The following is a 20,771-nucleotide window of genomic DNA, read 5'->3' on the forward strand; positions in this document are numbered from 1 at the left end:
CACAGATGTTTTAATCTGTAAACATAATAATAATGATGATGCTATTTTAAATAGAAAAAAAAAGCAAGTTTAAAAAAATCACCTAAACAGAATACATTACTAGACTCCCTCCCAGGCAGCCTTTCTTGCCCATTTATCAGTTATATTGCAGCTGTCACTAGGGGATTTTATTCTTGGTGCATAAAAGCTTGGAAATTCATCATGAATTGACCCTTATTGGCATTCACATATGTGCTGGGGTTATTTCCAGTTATATGTGCTAATGAAAGTCCACCATGTGGCCACCCCCCTAGGGGCCACATGAGATCCTCACAAGGTAAGGAAGAATAGCGGGCAGTGGAGGGCTCTTGTGAGGCATGGAAGCCCAAAGGAGTGGGGGAGTAGCTTCTACAATGTGAAAAACCAGCTGAGGTTGGACTGTGTCTGATTTCATGCAGCTGCTCTGTCATGTTGTTATTACACAAAGGAAAATATGTGAGTCTGTTGGTAACTTTCTGTCTGTCAGAATGTGGTGTGATAACAGGCATCCCAGGTCTCATTGTTTGTTATTTGCTTCTGATTTTAGTAGCAATTGAGAGCATCCATGCCTTAGGAGAGATCAAAAACCAGAAGTGCAAGAAAGATTCTAACCAGAGGCAAACTTGCAAAAGAGGTTGGAAAGCCATATGAGTTAATACTAGTTGTCTGGAAATTCTTTATTCCTTCTTTTCCTGATTTCACTTAATTACAGTGAATAAAATAATTTTAAATATAAATGAAATATATAGAGCCATGTTAAAGTGGGTTTGTAATTTTTATAACGATAAGAGTTCTTGTTGGGGGCATAAGCAATGGCCTTAGAACTAGCAAACAAAGCAGTTTCTACACATTCACCAGTTGTTTGGCCAAAAAAACCCCAACAAAGGTGATCAAAAACGGATGATTAGTCTGGGGCATTTTACACAGACTGTGTTCTACAAAGGAGAGCATGCTTGCACCTTCACAAGAAAGAATCAGCAAATATAAATGGATTGAAGGAAAGGAGGTTTTCCTGATAAGACAATGAAAATTATATGAGAACTTAAAGTTGAATTTCAGTGCTTCTTGTAGCCTCTCTGACTGAAAAGTTGGTCACCTCTGCATGTAGATAATGATCAGTTCCCTCTAAAAGAGTCTGTGTGTGTGTGTGTGTGTGTGTGTGTGTGTGTGTGTGTGTGTGTCTATGCAGAAAGCTGGGAAAAGTAATTATTTACATCAATAAATGGAATCAATTCAAATTCATTTCAATTTTTCTGGTTTTTAATAGTTAATATTATCGTCACTGGATTCTGAGTTGCCTGGTGTGAATTCCAGTTACACCATTTAATCTTAGACCTTGGGTTATTTTTATCAGCATCTTTAGCCAGTTTCCACATTCATATAATTGGATTGGTCAAACATACTTTATACATAATAATATGTAGTGTCAACATTTAATGAAGTCGTGAATGTAAAGTATTGAACTAAGTCCTGAGACAAATTAAGAATTACAAAACATGTTTGACATTATTATTTGCCTCATGTTAGCAAAAGGATTTTCTAAGAGTAGAGAAAAAATAGTTGTCGAAAGGAAAGTTGAGCTGATTTTATTAAATAAATATCAACATTTCTCTCAAAAAAAAAAAAAACTGACAAAATTAAAAGATAGTTCAAGGAAATCTGCAAGTTGGAGTCAACTATGATAGACCAGATTTAATATATTTGTTCTGTTCATTATATCAGTTAAATTGAGAACAAAACCACTGAATGTAATAAATAATAGGAAAAATGGATGAATACATTGCCCAGACAAGAGAAAAGATCACTGGTAAACAAATATGGAACATCACTCAAAGTCCGTAGTTCCAAAAGAAATACAAATCAATACAAAAATGTCATCTCTGCCTATCATCTCTGTAAAATATTTTGAAAGCAGTTTGTCTAAAACAGGTTACTGTAGAGAGACAGAAGGATTTGCATACATTGCTGGCATCACAGTAAAGTGATTAAAAAACATTTTGCAAAAGAATCTGCCAAAATAAGTCATATGGCTTAGCAAATATTTATTCATTAATCCAGTAATTCCAATGCTCAGAATCATCATAAATACCAATAACATTTTTTACTAACTTATTTAATACTTTGTTTTTAAAAGTAAAATGCTACTTTGAACTTGATTCTAAATTTTTGAAGAAATAAATGATAAGTGAAATATTAAAGTATTCCTAATGATAGAAAATTAGTAAGCATTTAAAAAAGGACTTGCATTAATAAAAATTAGTTATAATGTAATTTAAGTAAAAAACTGGACACAAAGTTGAACACATCATATGATTGCATAATGATGTAAGAAAATATAAAGCGCATCACTGTGAAATTTCCTGCTGAGCTGTAAGTGATGCTAGGTCTAAGAGTGGAACTGAGGCTTAGTTTCCCTATTTAAAAAGGAACTGCCCACAACTGTGGCCAGACACTTACCCCTTGGTTATGAACAAGGGGTGGAATAAATCTCCTACTGAAAACAAATGCATGACCATATATAAGGGAAATTTTGGGAGCGTAGAAATGGGAGCTGGGCATCTTGATTCCTTCCTCCTTGTTTGGAACAGCATTGTGTTTCACGGGCAAATGTTATCTTTGTTCCTTAAGGCAGGGGAAGAGATAGGTGACTCCCTTCCTGGAATCCACGTCATGAGACTCCAAGAAAATTACTCCTAAATTGCCTGTTCAAAGGATCAGGACTGAGATGTAGCAAAGCATGATTGAGAAAACATGAATATTTCTTAATAACTGGAGCCTAGAATGTGGGTAGACAACTTAGTGCAATGACTAACAAGAGAGGCTCTTACATCAGCCTAGGGTGAAAGCCCAGTTTTACCATGTGCACATTACCTAACTCCTCTGGGCCTTTTATTCTATTTGAAAATTGTAATGAAAATATACTATCCCATTAAAGTTGTCAGGAGAATTAAATATGATGCAAAGTGCCTCTAAAAACTCAATCTAATATGACTGTGTTAATTCTCATCACCATTTTTATTATTTGAGATTATAATTGTAGGCAAATGTAAGTAAATCTTAGTGCAAGATAATTTCCTTCACTGAAATGACTGTAATAAAGTCATTCTGAAAACACTAAGGATGGGTACCCTCTTTTTCCCACATTCCCTGTTAAAAGGAAGTTTGGCATTTGGAATCTCATCACATCTTCTCCTTTAAAAGGATTAAGGATCTTGATGCTTCAAGGGTAAATGCCACTCAGGAAGAAAGGGCAGCCAGACCTCAGAGAGGACAAGGGAAAGAGAAGCTGGACCAGTGCCCTCAGTCTTGAAATCACTTTCTGGGATGGGGGTGCATCATGTGAAGGACCAGGCCTCTGGGCAAAGGGTAAAGTGGGAAAAAAAGGAGAGGTTATTTGAAGGATTTCAATGCCAGGGTCCATAGCATGAACCACTCTCCAAGGCTTGGTAGGATGGAGAAAATAGAGGGATAGTATTTCAAAAGATCACATTTCTAGAATTTTGACAGCTTTCCAAAACACTCAAATGATTCAAGAGTCATCAGTAGATGCTATTCCCTGCCCCATTGGAAGAGATCTTTAAGAACCATTTGCCACCCATTCTGAGAAAGCTTCTTGAAATAGAGAAATGGGATATTTTGTCCTGTTTATTTTAGTAGTACAGATATTTGGATTTCCCCTTTGACTGTTGCACCAATACACATTTGTCAGTATTCATGTATCAAAGCCAATCTCTCTCATTTGACTTTGGTTTTGTCAATAACTTTAGGTCTCTTTTATAAAAATGCTCTGGATGTTTGAATATTTAAATATTTGAATATATGAATGTTCTGTGTTAGTCAGAACATTCTTATAAAGGAGATCTATATTTACTGACAAAACCAAAGTCAAATGACAAAGATTTGTGATATTTGAACATTATCCATCAGCTCCAGCTCTGGCCTGGATGTGCTAGAATAGGACCTCTGGTCATACATGGGACTCATCATGTTGGCCAAGTCCATTTCCTGGTCATGGCCATTCTTTGCTGCTCCAAGAAGGGGAATTTATGAGCCTTTATTTTGTAAATATTCAGCCATCAACAAATCCCTATTCCCTTCTTAAACCCAAAGGCACATTACCTGTAACTCCTGTTCAAAAGACAATCTGCTCCCCAGTGTGGCTGCAGGACTTTGTGATTGATTAATTCAACTACTAAAATTAAATGTGACCTGGAGTAAGTATTTCTTACCCTTGATTTTATGGTTGCATTTATACTACTCTACAGATAAAGAGGTTTTCTCTTGGATTCTTCACAATAAAACTGAAAAGGCACCAGGGCAGTTCCTTCTTTCAAATGGTCTCAAACAACATTATTATGACATCTCTTCATTTTTAACTCTATTTTTCTAAAAAAAACAAAAAACAAAAACCAAAACAAAACAAAAAACTGTCTCAGCCATTTATAGGATACTCTGGTCTGATCTTCAGAACAGCTGTGTTTAGGCAGCTCTGTTGACTTATTGGTCTCAGCGGATGGTTCAGACAGTGCCAATTATTCCTTGAGGAACTTGAGGTCAGACATTGTAGTCCAGAATTAAGCCATTGGCAAGATGGCAGAGTGGTGAGGTATAGGTTTTAGTTACTCCTCCAGGGCAGTAGGTAGAAAGCCAGGAACTGCATGGACTGGACACCGGACAGCAATTTGACTTTGGGCATACTTCATACAATACTCATGAATGCATGGAACAGTCGAGATCAGGGAAATCTGTAAGTTCTCATGGCCAGGGGACCCATGCCCCTCCCTGCCAGACTCAGTCCCATGGGAGGAGGGGCCATCAGTGCTGGGAACAAGGAGGGAAAACTGTAGTTGCAGCTCTCAGTGAAAATTCAGGCTGCTGATTGAAACTCCAAACACAAATAGACTGAGACCAGACACCAGAGAATCCGGGAGCAGTCAGCCCAGAAGAGAGGAGATAGGGCTAGCAAAAACAGGAAGAAAAACCCAAAAATAAAAATGGAGGCTTTTTGGAGATTCCTTGTCTGAAGAACTGGTTTATCTGCTTTCTTGATTGTTCCTTAATGGCCCTAATCTCCTTGTCACTTAGCATTTCAATAGCCCATTAGATCTGCAAGGAGAGCTGTTTTTTTTTTTTTAATCTTTTTCTCTTTTTCTAAAACAATTACTCTAAGAAGCCCGTTACAGGAAGCCTCAAAGACTTGCAATTTGGGCCCAGACAAGAGCAGAGCTAAGAGAGCTCTGAGACACAAAGCAATAAGTCCAGTGACTGAGAAAATTCACTAAACACCACAACTTCCCAAGAAAAGGGGGAGCATCCCCTTACAGCTATCTTCCCCATGGGCTTGGAATGCTCCTGCCTGGCACCAGTGTCCAGCCCAGAGCTGCCCCAAACAACCCAGCATGATGGGAAATGTTTCCAACAAAACATGCACACACCACAAAATCTGGCATGGACAACAGCCTCTTCTGAACCCTCAGCTAATTGTCCTGGAGCTGGGAAGGCGGAGGTCTGTGAAAAGGGGGAAATGAACATGCCCCATTCAACCATCCTTTCAGCAGACTGGAAACACCCCTACACAGCCCTCTAGCCTAGAACCTCCCTTGGGGGATGCCACTCACCTATGATGTAGCACAATCATTGCACAGCAGGGGACCTAGTAGTGCACAGCTTGGAAGAGGGACCCACTCATAATTCCCAGGGACCATACACCAATACCAAGGACTTGTGGGTCAGTAGCGGAGACAAAGTGTGGCAAGACTGAACTGAAGGATTAGACTATTGGAACAGGTTTAAATCTCCAGGAACACCTGGGAGATTTGATTATTAAAGCCACACCACTCCCTAACTGCTCAGACAAATGCCCCATGTGCAGGGTGGGCAACACCAACTACACAAGCAAGCTTGATGCACCAATTGGACCCCACAAGACTCACACCCCCACTCACCACAAAGACAAAGTGGGGGAGACTGACTTGAGCAGAATACGTGGCTCACAGATGCCACCTGCTGGTTAGTTAGAGGAAGCGTACTCTATGAAGCTGTAGATCTGACAAATTAGAGATAAGGGTTTGAATCAGTCTACATATCCTAAAAGAACTCTATCAAGTTAAGCAAATGCCAAGAGGCCAAAAACAACAGAATACTTTAAAGCATATGAAAAAAACAGACAATATGGATAACCCAAGCCCAAGCACCCAAATCAAAAGATCAGAGGAGACACAGTACTTGGAGCAATTAATAAAAGAACTAAAGGTGAACAACGAGTCCATGGCACAGGATATAAATGACATGAAGAAGAGCATGGCACAGGATATAAAGGACATGAAGAAGACCCTAGAAGAGCATAAAGAAGAAATTGCAAGAGTAAATAGAAAAAGTAGATGATCATATGGAGATAAAAGAAACTGTTTACCAAAATAAAAAGATTCTGAGTACTCATAGCACAAGACTAGAGGAAACCAAACAGTGAATCAGTGACCTAGAGGATGACAGAATGGAAAATGAAAGAACAAAAGAAAGAATGGGGAAAAAAAATTGAAAAAATCGAAAAGGACCTCAGGGATATGATAGAGAATATAAAACGTCCAAATATAAGACTCATTAGTGTTCCAGAAGGGGAAGAGAAGGGTAAAGATCTAGGAAGAGTATTCAAAGAAATTGTTGGGGAAAACTTCCCAAATCTTCTAAACACCATAAATACACAAATCATAAATGCCCAACAAACTCCAAATAGAATAAATCCAAATAAACCCTCTCCCAGACATATTCTGATCAGACTGTCAAATACTAAAGAGAAGGAGCAAGTTCTGAAAGCAGCAAGAGAAAAGCAATTCACCACTTACAAAGGAAACAACATAAGACCAAGTAGTGACTACTCAGTGGCCACCATGGAGGTAAGAAGGCAGTGGCATGATATATTTAAAATTCTGAGAGAGAAAAATTTCCAACCAAGAATACTTTATCCAACAAAGCTCTCCTTCAAATTTAAGGGAGAGCTTAAATTTTTCACAAACAAATGCTGAGACAATATGGTAACAAGAGATGTGCCCTACTTCAGATACTAAAGGGAGCCCTACCAACAGAGAAACAGAAAAAGGAGAGAAAGATATGGAGTAAGGTTAGGTACCAAAGACATTCAGTATGGGTACATTAAAGGACATTAAGAGAGAGAGGGAAAAATATATCTGACAAACAGAAAACAGAGGATAAGATGACTGATTCAAGAAATGCCTTCACAGTAATAACATCAAATGCAAATGGATTAAACTCTCCAGTCAAAAGATATAGATTGGCAGAATGGATCAAAAAAAAAAAATGAACCATCAATATGTTGTATACAAGAGACTCATCTTAGACACAGGGACACAAAGAAATTGAAAATGAAAGGATGGAAAAAAGTATTTCATGCAAGCTACACCCAAAAGAAAGCAGGAGTAGCAATATTAATCTCAGATAAAATAGACTTTAAATGCAAGGATGTTAGGAGAGACAAAGAAGGCCACAACATACTAATAAAAGGGGCAATTCAACAAGAAGAAATAACAATCATAATGTTTATGCACCCAATCAAAGTGCCACAAAATACATGAGACAAACACTGGCAAAACTAAAGGAAGCAATTGATGTTTCCACAATAATTGTGGGAGACTTCAACGCATCAATCTCTCCTATAGATAGTATAACCAAACAGAAGACCAAAAAGGAAATTGAAAACCTAAACAATCTGATAAATGAATTGGATTTTACAGACATATATAGAACATTACATCCCAAATCACTAGGATACATATTCTTCTCTAGTGCTCACAGAACTTTCTCCAGAATAGATCATATTCTGGGACATAAAACAAGCCTCAATAAATTAAAAAAAAAAAAAAAGAAATTATACAATGCACATTCTCTGACCACAGTGGAATACAATTAGAAGACAATAACCATCAGAGACTTAGAAAATTCACAATACTTGGAGGTTAAACAACACCCTCCTAAACAATCAGTGGATTAAAGAATAAATGGCAAGAGAAATTGCTAAATGTATAGAGATGAATGAAAATGAGAACACAACATACCAAAACCTATGTGATGCAGCAGAAGTGGTACTGAGGGGAAAATTTATACCACTAAATGCATATATTAAAAAGGAAGAAAGAGCTAAAATCAAAGAACTAATGGATCAACTGAAGAAGCTACAAAATGAACAGCAAACCAATCCTAAACCAAGTACAAGAAAAGAAATAACAAGGATTAAAGCAGAAATAAATGACATAAAGAACAAAAAAAAAATAGGATAAATAACACCAAAAGTTTGTTCTTTGAGGAGATCAACAAGATTGACAAGCCCCTAGCTAGACTGACAAAATCAAAAAGAGAGAAGACCCATATAAACAAAATAATGAATGAGAAAGGTGACATTACTATGGATCCTGAAGGAATTTAAAAAATTATAAGAGGATACTATGAACAACTGTATGCCAACAGACTGGATAATGTAGAAGAATTGGACAATTTCCTGGAAACATATGAACAACCTAGACTGACCAGAGAAGAAACAGAAGACCTCAACAAACCGATCACAAGCAAAGAGATCCAATCAGTCATCAAAAGCTTCCCACAAATAAATGCCCAGGGCCAGAAGGCTTCACAGGGGAATTCTACTAAACTTTCCAAAAAGAACTGACACCAATCTTACTTAAACTCTTTCAAAACATCAAAGAAAATGGAATATGACCTAACTCATTTTATGAAGCTAACATCATTCTAATACCAAAACCAGGCAAAGATGCTACAAAAAAAGGAAAACTACAGGCCTATCTCCCTAATGAATATAGAAGCAAAAATTCTCAACAAAATACTTGCAAATTGAATCCAAAGACATATAAAAAAAATCATACACCATGACCAAGTGGGGTTCATTCCAGGCACGCAAGGATGGTTCAACATAAGAAAATCAATCAATGCATTGCAACACATTAACAAATCAGAAGGGAAAAATCACATGATCATCTCAATAGATGCAGAAAAAACATTTGACAAAATCCAACATCCCTTTTTGATAAAAACACTTCAAAAGGTAGGAATTGAAGGAAATATCCTCAATATGATAAAGAGTATATATGAAAAAACCACAGCCAGCATAGTACTCAATGGTGAGAGACTGAAAGCCTTCCCTCTAAGACCAGGAACAAGACAAGGATGCCTGCTGTCACCACTGTTATTCAACATTGTGCTGGAAGTGCTAGCCAGGGCAATCTGGCAAGACAAAGAAATAAAAGCCATCCAAATTGGAAAGGAAGAAGTAAAACTGTCATCATTTGCAGATGATATGATCTTATATCTGGAAAACCCTGACAAATTGATGATACAGCTACTAGAGCTGATAAACAAATTTAACAAAGTAGCGGGATACAAGATTAATGCATTTAAGTCAGTAATGATTCTATATGTTAGAAATGAACTAGTTGAAGAGACACTCAAGAAAAAGATACCATTTTCAATAGCAACTAAAAAAATCAAGTACCTAGGAATAAGCCTAACCAAAGATTTAAAAGGCCTATACAAAGAAAACTACATAACTCTACTAAAAGAAATAGAAGGGGACCTTAAAAGATGGAAAAATATTCCATGTTCATGGATAGGAAGGCTAAATGTCATTAAGATGTCAATTCTACCCAAACTCATCTACAGATTCAATGCAATCCCAATCAAAATACCAACAAACTACTTTGCAGACTTGGAAAAGCTAGTTATCAAATTTATTTGGAAAGGGAAGATACCTCAAATTGCTAAAAAACACTCTAAAAAAGAAAAACAAAGTGGGAAGACTTACACTCCCTGACTTTGAAGCTTATTATAAAGCCACAGTTGTCAAAACAGCATGGTACTGGCACAAGGATAGACATATTGATCAACAGAATCGAATTGAGAATCCGGAGATAGACCCCCAGATCTATGGGCGACAGATCTTTGATAAGGCCCCCAAAGCCACTGAACTGGGACATAACAGTCTTTTCAACAAATGGGGCTGGGAGAGTTGGGTGTCCATATCCAAATGAATGAAAGAGGACCCCTACCTCACCCCCTACACAAAAATTAACTCAAAATGGATCAAAAATCTCAATGTAAAAGACAGTACCATGAAACTCCTAGTAGATAATGTAGGGAAACATCTTCAAGACTTTGTATTAGGTGGCAACTTCCTAGACTTTACATCCAAAGCACAAGCAACAAAAGAAAAAATAGATAAATGGGAACTCCTCAAGCTTAGAAGTTTCTTTACCTCAAAGGAATTTGTCAAAAAGGTGAAGAGGCAGCTAACTCAATGGGAAAAAATTTTTGGAAACCAGGTATCTGACAAAAGACTGATATCTTGCATATATAAAGAAATCCTACAACTCAATGACAATAGTACAGACAGCCCAATTATAAAATGGGCAAAAGATATGAAAAGACAGTTCTCTGAAGAGGAACTACAAATGGCCAAGAAACACATGAAAAAATGTTGAGCTTCACTAGCTATTAGAGAGATGCAAATTAAGACCACAATGAGATACCATCTCACACCGATTAGAATGGCTGCCATTAAACAAATAGGAAACTACAAATGCTGGAGAGGATGTGGAGAAATTAGAACTCTTATTCATTGTTGGTGGGACTGTATAATGGTTCAGCCACTCTGGAAGTCAGTCTGGCACTTCCTTAGAAAACTAGATATAGAATTACCCTTCAATCCAGCAATTGCACTTCTTGGTTTATACCTGGAAGATCTGATAGCAGTGACATAAACAGATATCTGCATGCCAATGTTCATAGCAGCATTATTCCCAATTGCCAAGAGATGGAAACAACCCAAATGACCTTCAACAGATGAGTGGATAAATAAAATGTGGTATATACACACGATTGACTACTACGTGGAAGTAAGAAGGAATGATGTTGTGAAACATATGACAACGTGGATGAACCTTGAAGACATAATGCTGAGCGAAATAAGCCAGGCAGAAAAAGAGAAATATTATATGCTACCACTAATGTGAACATTGAAAAATGTAAAACAAATGGTTTATAATGTAGAATGTAGGGGAACTAGTGATAGAGAGCAATTAAGGAAGAGGAAATGACAACCCAATAAGAACAGATAAGCCATCATGGGTAAATTTAACATTCTGGGAATGCCCAGGAATGACTATGGTCTGTTAATTTCTGATGGGTATGGTAGGAACAAGTTCACAGAAATGTTGCTGTATTAGGTTATTTTCTTGGGGTAGAGTAAGAACATGTTGAAAGTAAAGTAGTTATCTTAGGTTAGTTGTCTTTTTCTTACTCCCTTGTTATGTTTTGTTTGAAATGTTTTTATTGTATGTTTTTAAAAATTTTTTTATAGTTGATTTAAAAAAAAGTTAATTAAAAAAAAAAATATGCAGAGCCCCCTTGGGGAGCTGGTGGAGAGTGCAGGGGTGTTGGGCTTCCCTGCCTGGGTGGTTGCTGATGTGCTGGCAGACATGGGGGACTGGTGGTTTGATGGGCTGAGCCCTCTACCACAGGACTTGCCCTTGGGAAGACTGTTGCTGCAAAGGAGAGGCTAGACCTCCCTATAATTGTGCCAAGAGCCTCCTCCTGAATGCATTTTTGTTGCTCAGATGTGGCCCTCTGTCTCTAGCTAAGCCAATTTGGCAGGTGAAATCACTGCCTTCCCCACTACGTGGGATCTGACACTCAGGGGTGTAAATATCCCTGGCAATGTGGAATGACTCCCAAGGAGGAATCTAGACCTGGCATCGTAGGAATGAGAACATCTTCTTGACCAAAAGGGGGATGTGAAAGGAAATGAAATAAGCTCCAGTGGCAGAGAGATTCCAAAAGGATCTGAGAGGTCACTCTGGTGGGCACTCTTACACACAATATTGACAACCCGTTTTAGATTATAATGAATTGGAATAGCTAGCAGTAAATACCTGAAACTATCAAACTACGACCCAGAACCCATGAATCTTGAAAACGATTGTATAAAAATGTGGCTTATGAGGGGTGACAATGTGATTGGGAAAGCCATATGGACCACACTCCCCTTTGTCTAGTTTATGGATGGATGATTAGAAAAATGGGGGAAGAAAAATAAAAAGGCACCCAGTGTTTTTACTTTGTTTTTTCAGTTTAATTTTTATTCTTATTATTTTTGTGTGTGTGGTAATGAAAATGTCAAAAATTAATTTTGGTGATGAATGCACAACTATATAATGGTACTGTAAATAATTGAATGTACGCTTTTTTTCGTATGACTGCATGGTATGTGAATATATCTCAATAAAAATGAATTTAAGAAAAAAAAGAATTAAGCCATTTAATAAATTCCTTGCTGGGAGAGGGGTTTCTTAAGTAGCCCTTTGGTACTTCTGGGTTGAAACAATGACCAGGATCATCCAATGTCAGCTCTTGTTTCAGAAGTTCACAAGAGACAGAGAAGCCAATGGGTATTTCACAGATCTCCTTGAAAGAAAGACTATTTTTTCGTTGACACTCCATGGATTGTGTTTTCTGTCTGTGATTCTCAGCCAGTTTCACCTAGATAAATTTGTTGTGTATGTGTGAATTGATGATTGTTGTTTTAACTTAAACTTAAATCCATGGTTTATTAACAAAAGACTGTAAACAAATATTTACCATGCCTGTTACATGTAACACACAGGAATGGCTTTTAACAGAAATTCATTGACACCCCCCAACATTTTTATTATAAATACAGGTATCAAAACAATCCTGAACATATTTTTGATGCTACTAGTAGTCAGCACTCACAATGCTTCAAAGATTAATATAATTTGCAACAATATTCATTGTACCTGCTATGTTAAACAATTTAAACTGCAGCTCTTTCACTAAGCCTGTGGATGAAACATGCCACTTATGTTTTCTCTTCCACAGCCATCTGATACTTCTTGCCATGCTTTCATCTTATAAATCTGAATTCTACTTTGAGTACCCCAGGTTTATGCTTAAATGACAGTGCCTTGATAACAGAAAAAAAAAATAATTGTGCTGCATTTTTCCTCCTGTTACCTGAAAATGTAATGGGTGTACATATATTAAATATATTCTTATGAATGTCTGGGCCATGTTTATAGCTAGAATTCTTTTACTTAATGTGTGGGTATTCTGTATTGTGATACTTCACCAAGACATTAACATGAGTAGAAGGTTGTTGATTTAAGACAAGTATGAGAGCCACTAAAATTAATTGTTTTATTTTTGTCCTTCTGGTGGCTGTGGGAGCTTCACACTTTCTTTGGACATCATTAGACATCTTAGTTTTTGAAGAACAACTTAAATGCTATACAAATTTTGCCATTTTGCTAACACTGATATGCTCCATGCATTCACACTTCCACTGGAATTATTTGTTCAATTCTTATTAATTTTTGTTCAAATCTAATTGATGGAAGAGCTTCTGGGTACTTAGGTCCACATTCCACTATAAGGCCATATATTCTGTTTTTGTAATTTGTCCTTGGTGGCCCAATAATCATGCCTGTCCACCTTGTAAGTGTCATGTCTTCACCATCTTCTAGGCTGCAGCTAACAGAACCATTGCCTAGTCCTTTTTGCCCTTCTTCAAGTTCTTCCAACAAGCAAACATTACGAGGAACTTTGACTCTTGTGGAGACCGTCATCTTCTGCAGCCCAATGCACCCACTCGACCTCCCTTCTTAACAATTTCTTAATAATTAATTTTTTCCTCCACAAAACGTTCTAATCCATCAACTCGTAACAAGTAGCTCTCTCCCCTATATGTCATCACAGCAAGCCATCATTTTGTTTGGTAGTGTTAATATGTGTACAGGACATTCCTTTTTTCCCTCTCCAATGACATTATAATTACTTGATGGTGGTGATTATACTCTATAATAGTTCACATCCAGAACCTTTGGAACAGTGGAGGGAAGTGGCCATAGTGGAACCCCAAGGAAAAAGAAAATAATGCAGTGAATAGCACAGTCTGTTTAGCTAGTATTTGAGGGGAAAGACTCCAGATGCACAAGTTTGATAAAGAAAGGGGAAGTGTAAGTAAAACAGAAAAAATGCTGTTCTTGTATGTGTGTGCATGTGTGTATAGCAACTATAGAGGTCCTGGTAGTGGACTTTACTTGTGCTCATTCAGCTAATCCAGCTGAGGCATCATCTCATTCCCACTAGGAAATTTTGACTACACTGGAAAAATTATTCAATCCCATCACATTCAATATACAACTATCCATTGATTCTTCTGTCATCTATTCATTTCAATCATTTATCCGTGGTCCATTATTCTATTCATTCATTCATTTTGTAATTCATCCATTCCATTCATTATCCTTCTTTCCATTTGTTTATTCTTCTACCATCTAACATCCATACGCTTATTTAATCAGAAAACAAATGTTCACAAATTATCTGCTACATGTGAGAATATGCTAGGCATTGAGAGGAAGATGACCTTGCATTTAATACTGTACACTTTTTTTCAGTGATAGTTTTTTTATTGTTTTTACATTTTATTTCATACCTGCCCATCATTCAGATCATTCAGAACTTAATTCTCTTCTCTGCTTTTTCCTCGTATCTAGCTTGAAACCTGATCTTTGATTATACACTGAAATTGTAGCTTTTTATGAAACTATTCAGCATTGAAAGTGAACAATTAACAAACGTATACAACATGGATAAATTCTTCAATTAATCTTGATTGAATGATGTCAGGCACAAAGGAATATATACTGTACAAAGAACAAAAGTGGTCAGAATTATCTATTATGTTAGAAGTAAGGATAGAGATTACCCTTGGTATTAGGATAGTATTTCAAATAGGGCTCTAGTTCAGGTTATTGATATCCTGATTGTGTTGCCTTCAAGAAAATTCATCATGTAAACATCTAATAGAGTGTACTTTTCTCTATAAGTTAAAATTTAATAAATAGAAATCGAAATGTTAAAATCTCTTCTAAAATAGGTGAGAGACATTAGTAAAACACGATTCATTCTTATATAGCATTAACTTTTGTCCTATCAATAAACATGTTCAATTGACATCTCTATGCATACGAAACATCAGAAGAAAATATACCATAATATGGCTGAGTACATTAATTTGTAAGGCACTTTGGAGCATGTCATATCATCAGCAATCAGGAAATTCTACTTAATGTGAATACACCAGATATCAAGTTGCTTTTAGTTATAACCTAATTCTTCACATTTCTAACCATAGTGTGCAAATTTTAACATTAGAGATATTTCTTCAAGGTTTTTCTCAGAACTGCAATCACCAACTTCTTTTTCCAGGCTGTAGATTTGGGGATTCACTAGGGTAGTGATCATATCCTATTTTATGAAGAATATCAATTCCAGAGATGACACAAATAAGAGAATAAAGCTGAGCCATAGAAGAAGCTCCCTACAGTGAGGTGGGAGGAGCAGGTAGAGAAGCCTTGCTTCTGCCCATGGTGAAGCTGATGTTCGGGATGTGGAGACGATGTGCACATGTAGAAGACAAACAGGGAGAATGTAACAAAGTATGCGGGAGTGTTGAGGGGACCAAGACAATGAGGTTGGTGGTGACATCACAGCATGATAAAAGGAAGAGAATGACAGCTCACAGCTTCAAAGGAAGGTAATTTTGGCTTCACATAAGTCCAAATTCAGTGTCAGAGGGAGGTGAATGAGTGTGTCTTGAACCCTCAGTTGCATGAGCCCTGTACAAGCTGCATATGCAGGTGATGACTCATTACTTTGTCCTGGAGCCCAGGATGGTCCCTGGTAGCATCACAGTCATTGCTGAGAGCAGTCAGATGTTTGTTCCTCCAAAATTAAACACAAAAGAGATTTGAGCTCGGGAGTCTTCTTCAGAGATTGATTTCTTCTGAGACGAGAGTTTATGTAGCAGCTTGAAAACTAAGCAGAAGAGAAACAGAGGTCAGATTTATCATAAAGGAATGGCACCAGGGATGTTCAACAGAGTTTAGTTCCAAAACTTTTTACATCCCAATGAGATGAGACTGCTAAATAAACCAGTCGCATTAAAAACTTTAGTTACAGAAAAAAACTTAAGAAGACCAGTAAGGTCATGTACCTAAAGCAAATAAAGTTTATCTTTTTCCCACAAAAATATCATATTTTGTTTTTTTTTCCATGTTTAATCTGTTAGTTTGTATTTTTAATTTGAAAATGTAATTAATATTTGGTTCAAGATATGTATTTTAATAAGGTAAGTTCCTTTATGTTGTGATGAAGTACATTGAAAAATAAGGTAATCAATTAAGATTTTAAATTGTTTTGGTGTCCATTGTGTTTTTATACTCTGCATTCAATATGGCAAAATTTCAGTATAAAGCCATGTACTTTCAGTTGACCCATTGGTGTCAATTTGAATAGAAAACATGTTAGTTTTTTTAATGAGAATAATTGTAAAGCAGGCAAAGTGTATAAAAGTCTAATTTTATTAGAAAACAGATAAAGCACAAAATGTGATGTTGTTAAAATGTGAAATCCAAGGGACATTTTTTTGCCTATTGCTAAAAGAATTTCTAATTCTCTGAAATGTGAAAATATACACTGAGGCAGACAAAATGTTTTGGGAGTAATATTTTCCATTCTAAGAAATTTGGAAAAATGACTATGACTCTAAAGCAATTGATCATTAAGGAAAAGCAACATTTAAAAAAAATTACCTCTACATTGTTCTTAGGTGACCGACCAAGTTGTGAAAACTCGGGGAGTCGGTGGAATGGGAGTCCTGCAGAAGGCCTTGAGGTTGTGTGTGCGGGGGTGTGAAGAGGGGCTTCAAGAAATGGGAGGGGCATAGACTCAGAATCTAGAATATAGCTTACCAGGGACTGGGTTTAGGGGTTGGGAATGGGGAATTATTGCTTAAAACTGTACAGAATTTCTATAGGAGTTGATTGCAAGGTTCTGGTAATGGATGGTGGTGACAGAAGCACAACAATGTGGATGTCATTAACAGCACTGAATTATATACATGAATGTGGTTAAAGGGGGAAATTTTAGGCTGTGTACACATACTAGAATAAAATTTAAAGGAAAAAAAAGAAAGAAGATTGGACATTGCCATGGGATGGGGAAGGGGGAGTTTTTGCTCAATAAGGACAAAGTTTCTGTTGAAAAAGTTTTGGTAAAGGAAGGTGGTGATGGTTGCACATTTAGTGAATGTAATTAATGCCACTGAAATGTATACATAAAATGGTTAAAATGAGATATTATGTGTTAAATATATGTAACCACAATAAAAAAATTAAAACTTAAGAGGAAGCAAGCAACTACTCCACCATAATGACACGTTGGGTGTGTGTCCAGCTGGTCCTAGGGTCCTGTGCCACTGGGGCAGTTGGGTCTCTAGCGGACACTACATTTACTTTTTCTCTCCCATACCAAGGAAAGAATCCAATTAACCATTATTTTTGTGAGCCTCCTGCCCTCCTATAGCTGGCTTCGGCTGACACCTACAAAGCTGAGACAGCTGTCATTGTGATGGGTGTGGTCATCCTCCTGGCTCCTGGCTCCCTCATCCTGGTCTCCTACAGGAACCTTATCTCCACTGTGATCCGGATGCAGTCAGGGGAGGGGAGGCTCAAGGTCTTCTCTACCTGTGGCTCCCACCTCACTGTTGTTGTTCTTTTCTATGGCTCAGCAATATTTGTCTACATGAGGCCAAACTCCAAGATCATGAACGAAAGAGATAAGATGATCTCTGTGTCCTACTCAGCAGTGGCACCCATGCTGAACCTCAACATTTATAGTATGAGGAACAAGGATGTCAAAGGGAGTCTCAGGAGAATAACTGCAAAATAGTTTTGTTAGAGGTGATGTCTTTGACTATAGTGACAATTTATGGTTGTGGATAGAAGTGATTTTCTAGGAAACTGTACCTATTCTCATTCCATTCCCACATTTTGAGTCCTCTTCCTATCTTCTCATGTCTCTTCTCACAAAATTTTGAAAATTGTCTATTCAAAACAATGCTTCTTGATAGACAGGAAAGAAAGTTTGAAAGGATTGAAGGAAGGAGAAGAAAGAAAGAGAGAGTGAGAAAGAGAGAGAGAAAGGAAGAAAGGGAGAGGGGGAGAGTAGGGAAGAGCTAGACAGAGAAGAGGGAGAAAGCATGGAAGAAATGAGGGAGAGCAAAACACAGGCCCATATTCTCCAAGCCCATACACACTAATAAGGGCATTAAAACAAGTAGTTATACAACTTTCCCTCAAAAATAAACAAAGAAACAAACAAGCCTATCACAGATATGAGAATACTTTTCAGGCAAATGGACTCATGGCCTTCACTTTTGTACTCAATCATCATACATCTTTTGAATAGTCGTTATATCCTGCAGAGACATATCTAGGAACTGGGTATATAGATATAAAAATAAAGTCCACATTGGTATTATATTTCTGATATGACATTAAATTCAAATTTCATAATTTCTGAAATTTAAAAGAGAGCACATTTAACAAATAACAAATGGTAGAATCCTTCTAGAGGATATTTAACTGTAGAGGAATAGTGAAATTTAAGATTGAAAGGTAAGAACAAAGATGTGGATTGGGAACCACCTTAATTCAATGGTGAAGAATTTGCCCAGCAGGAAATAACAAATATGCTGAAGCCTTGGAATTTATAGGAGAGTGATAAAAAAAATGAGGATAGAATTCCCAAGATGGTGGCATACAGAGGAGTGGAAGCTAAGTAGTCCCCCTGGAACAACTACAAAAAACCAGAAACAACTAGTAAATAATCCAGAATAACTGCGGGGGGACAAACGAGACCATCCACTCATCATACACCAACCTGAATTGGGAGGAATGCCCAAGAACACAGCATAAAATCTGTAAGTAAAACCTGCGGATCCAAGTCGTGAGATCCCCTCCCCCATAGCCCAAGCTGCAAAGCCTCGTGGTGACAGAGAAGCTCTCTCCCAACAAGCGAATACAGCTCAGCTGAGCTCCAACTGGGGTTTTAAGTAGCGAGTGTGAACTGCTCACTACAGGTACGCATCCCCAAAAAACAGACAGAGGCTATGGGTGACGACTGACCTGGGAGAGCCGGAGGGTCGCCTTGGACTGGGTCTGAAGGGAACTATCTGTTTCTTTTTTGGCTCAGTGGAGAAAGCCCCAGTCATTTTCAGTTTCCAGGGCTGTGAAGCAGAGAAGGGTGGAGACAGCACAAGCAGAGAGCGAGACCATTGAAATGCTAATGACCTCCACCTGAGGGGTCTGTCTTCTCTAGGAGGAAAGGGGTGGGACCCTTTCCATTCAGCACCAGACCCCAGAGCCTGGGGGAACACGGCCATACCTCCTCACACCAGTCAAGAATTATAGGCTAACAGGCATCACCTACTGGGCAGAAAAGCACAGTGACCTGAGGCATCAAAGGGTGGAGCAGTTTTCTAAGACACACCCTCAGGGAAACCAGATACTGAATATTTCTTCCCTATGGGACCTGAGCCTGTTCTGGTCTGGGAAAACCTGATTTGGATAACCAAGGAAACCATGCCTAGACAACAGAAAATTATAACCTACACTAAGAAAAACAAAGTTATGGCCCAGTCAAAGGAACTAACGTAAACTTCAACTGAGATACAGGAATTTAAACAACTAATGCTAAATCAATTCAAAAAGTTTAGAGAAGATATTGCAAAAGAGATAGAGGCTGTAAAGGAAGCACTGGACATGTATACGGCAGAAATCAAAAGTTCAAAAAAACAACTAGTAGAATCTATGGAAATGAAAGGCACAACACAAGAGATGAAAGACACACTGGAAACATACAACAGCAGATCTCAAGAGGCAGAAGAAAACACTCAGGAACTGGAGAACAAAACACCTGAAAGCCTACACGCAAAGGAGCAGATGGAGAAAAGAATGAAAAAATATGAGCAACGTCTCCGGAAACTCAAGGATGAAACAAAGTACAATAATGTACGTATCATTTGTGTCCCAGAAGGAGAAGAGAAGGGAAAGGGGGCAGAAGCAATAATAGAGGAAATAATTAATGAAAAGTTCCCATCTCTTATGAAAGACATAAAATTACAGATTCAAGAAGTGCAGCGTACTCCAAACAGAAGAGATATGAATAGGCCTATGCCAAGACACTTAATAATCAGATTATCAAATGTCAAAGACAAAGAGAGAATCCTGAAAGCAGCAAGAGAAAAGCGATCCATTACAAAGGAAGCTTAGTAAGACTATGTGCGGATCTCTCAGCAGAAACAATGGAGGCAAGAAGGAAGTGGTGTTATATATTTGAGGTACTGAAAGAGAAAAACCACCAACCAAGAATCCTGTATCCAGCAAAGCTGTCCTTCAAATATGAGGGAGAGCTCAAAATATTTTCCAACAAACAGACAATGAGAGACTTTGTGAACAAGACACCTGTCCTACAGGAAATACTAAAGGGAGCACTACACGGTGATAGAAGACAGGAGTGTGTGGTTTGGAACACAATTTGGGGAGATGGTAGCACAACAATGTAAGTACACTGAACAAAGGTAACTATGAATACAGTTGAGAGAGGAAGGTGGGGAGCATGTGAGACACCACAAGAAAGGAGGAAAGATAAAGACTGGGAGTGTGTAACTTGGTGAAATCTAGAGTATCCAACAATTGTGATAAAATGTACAAGTATGTTGTTTTACGAGGGAGAACAAGCAAATATCAACCTTGCAAGGTGTTAAAAATGGGGAGGCATTGGGGGAGGGATGCAATCAGCATAAA

General features: G+C 37.7%; 2 pseudogenes; one reads left to right on the forward strand and one right to left on the reverse strand.

Annotated features, from left to right (window-relative positions):
- LOC119542810 overlaps nucleotides 1-17,853 on the forward strand; it is a 62,724-nt pseudogene extending 44,871 nt beyond the window's left edge.
- On the reverse strand, nucleotides 13,255-13,682 carry LOC119541573 (annotated as a pseudogene).
- Nucleotides 17,854-20,771: the final 2,918 nt, after the last annotated feature.

Source organism: Choloepus didactylus, chromosome 8 (assembly GCF_015220235.1).
Source record: "Choloepus didactylus isolate mChoDid1 chromosome 8, mChoDid1.pri, whole genome shotgun sequence".
Lineage (NCBI taxonomy): Eukaryota > Metazoa > Chordata > Mammalia > Pilosa > Megalonychidae > Choloepus > Choloepus didactylus.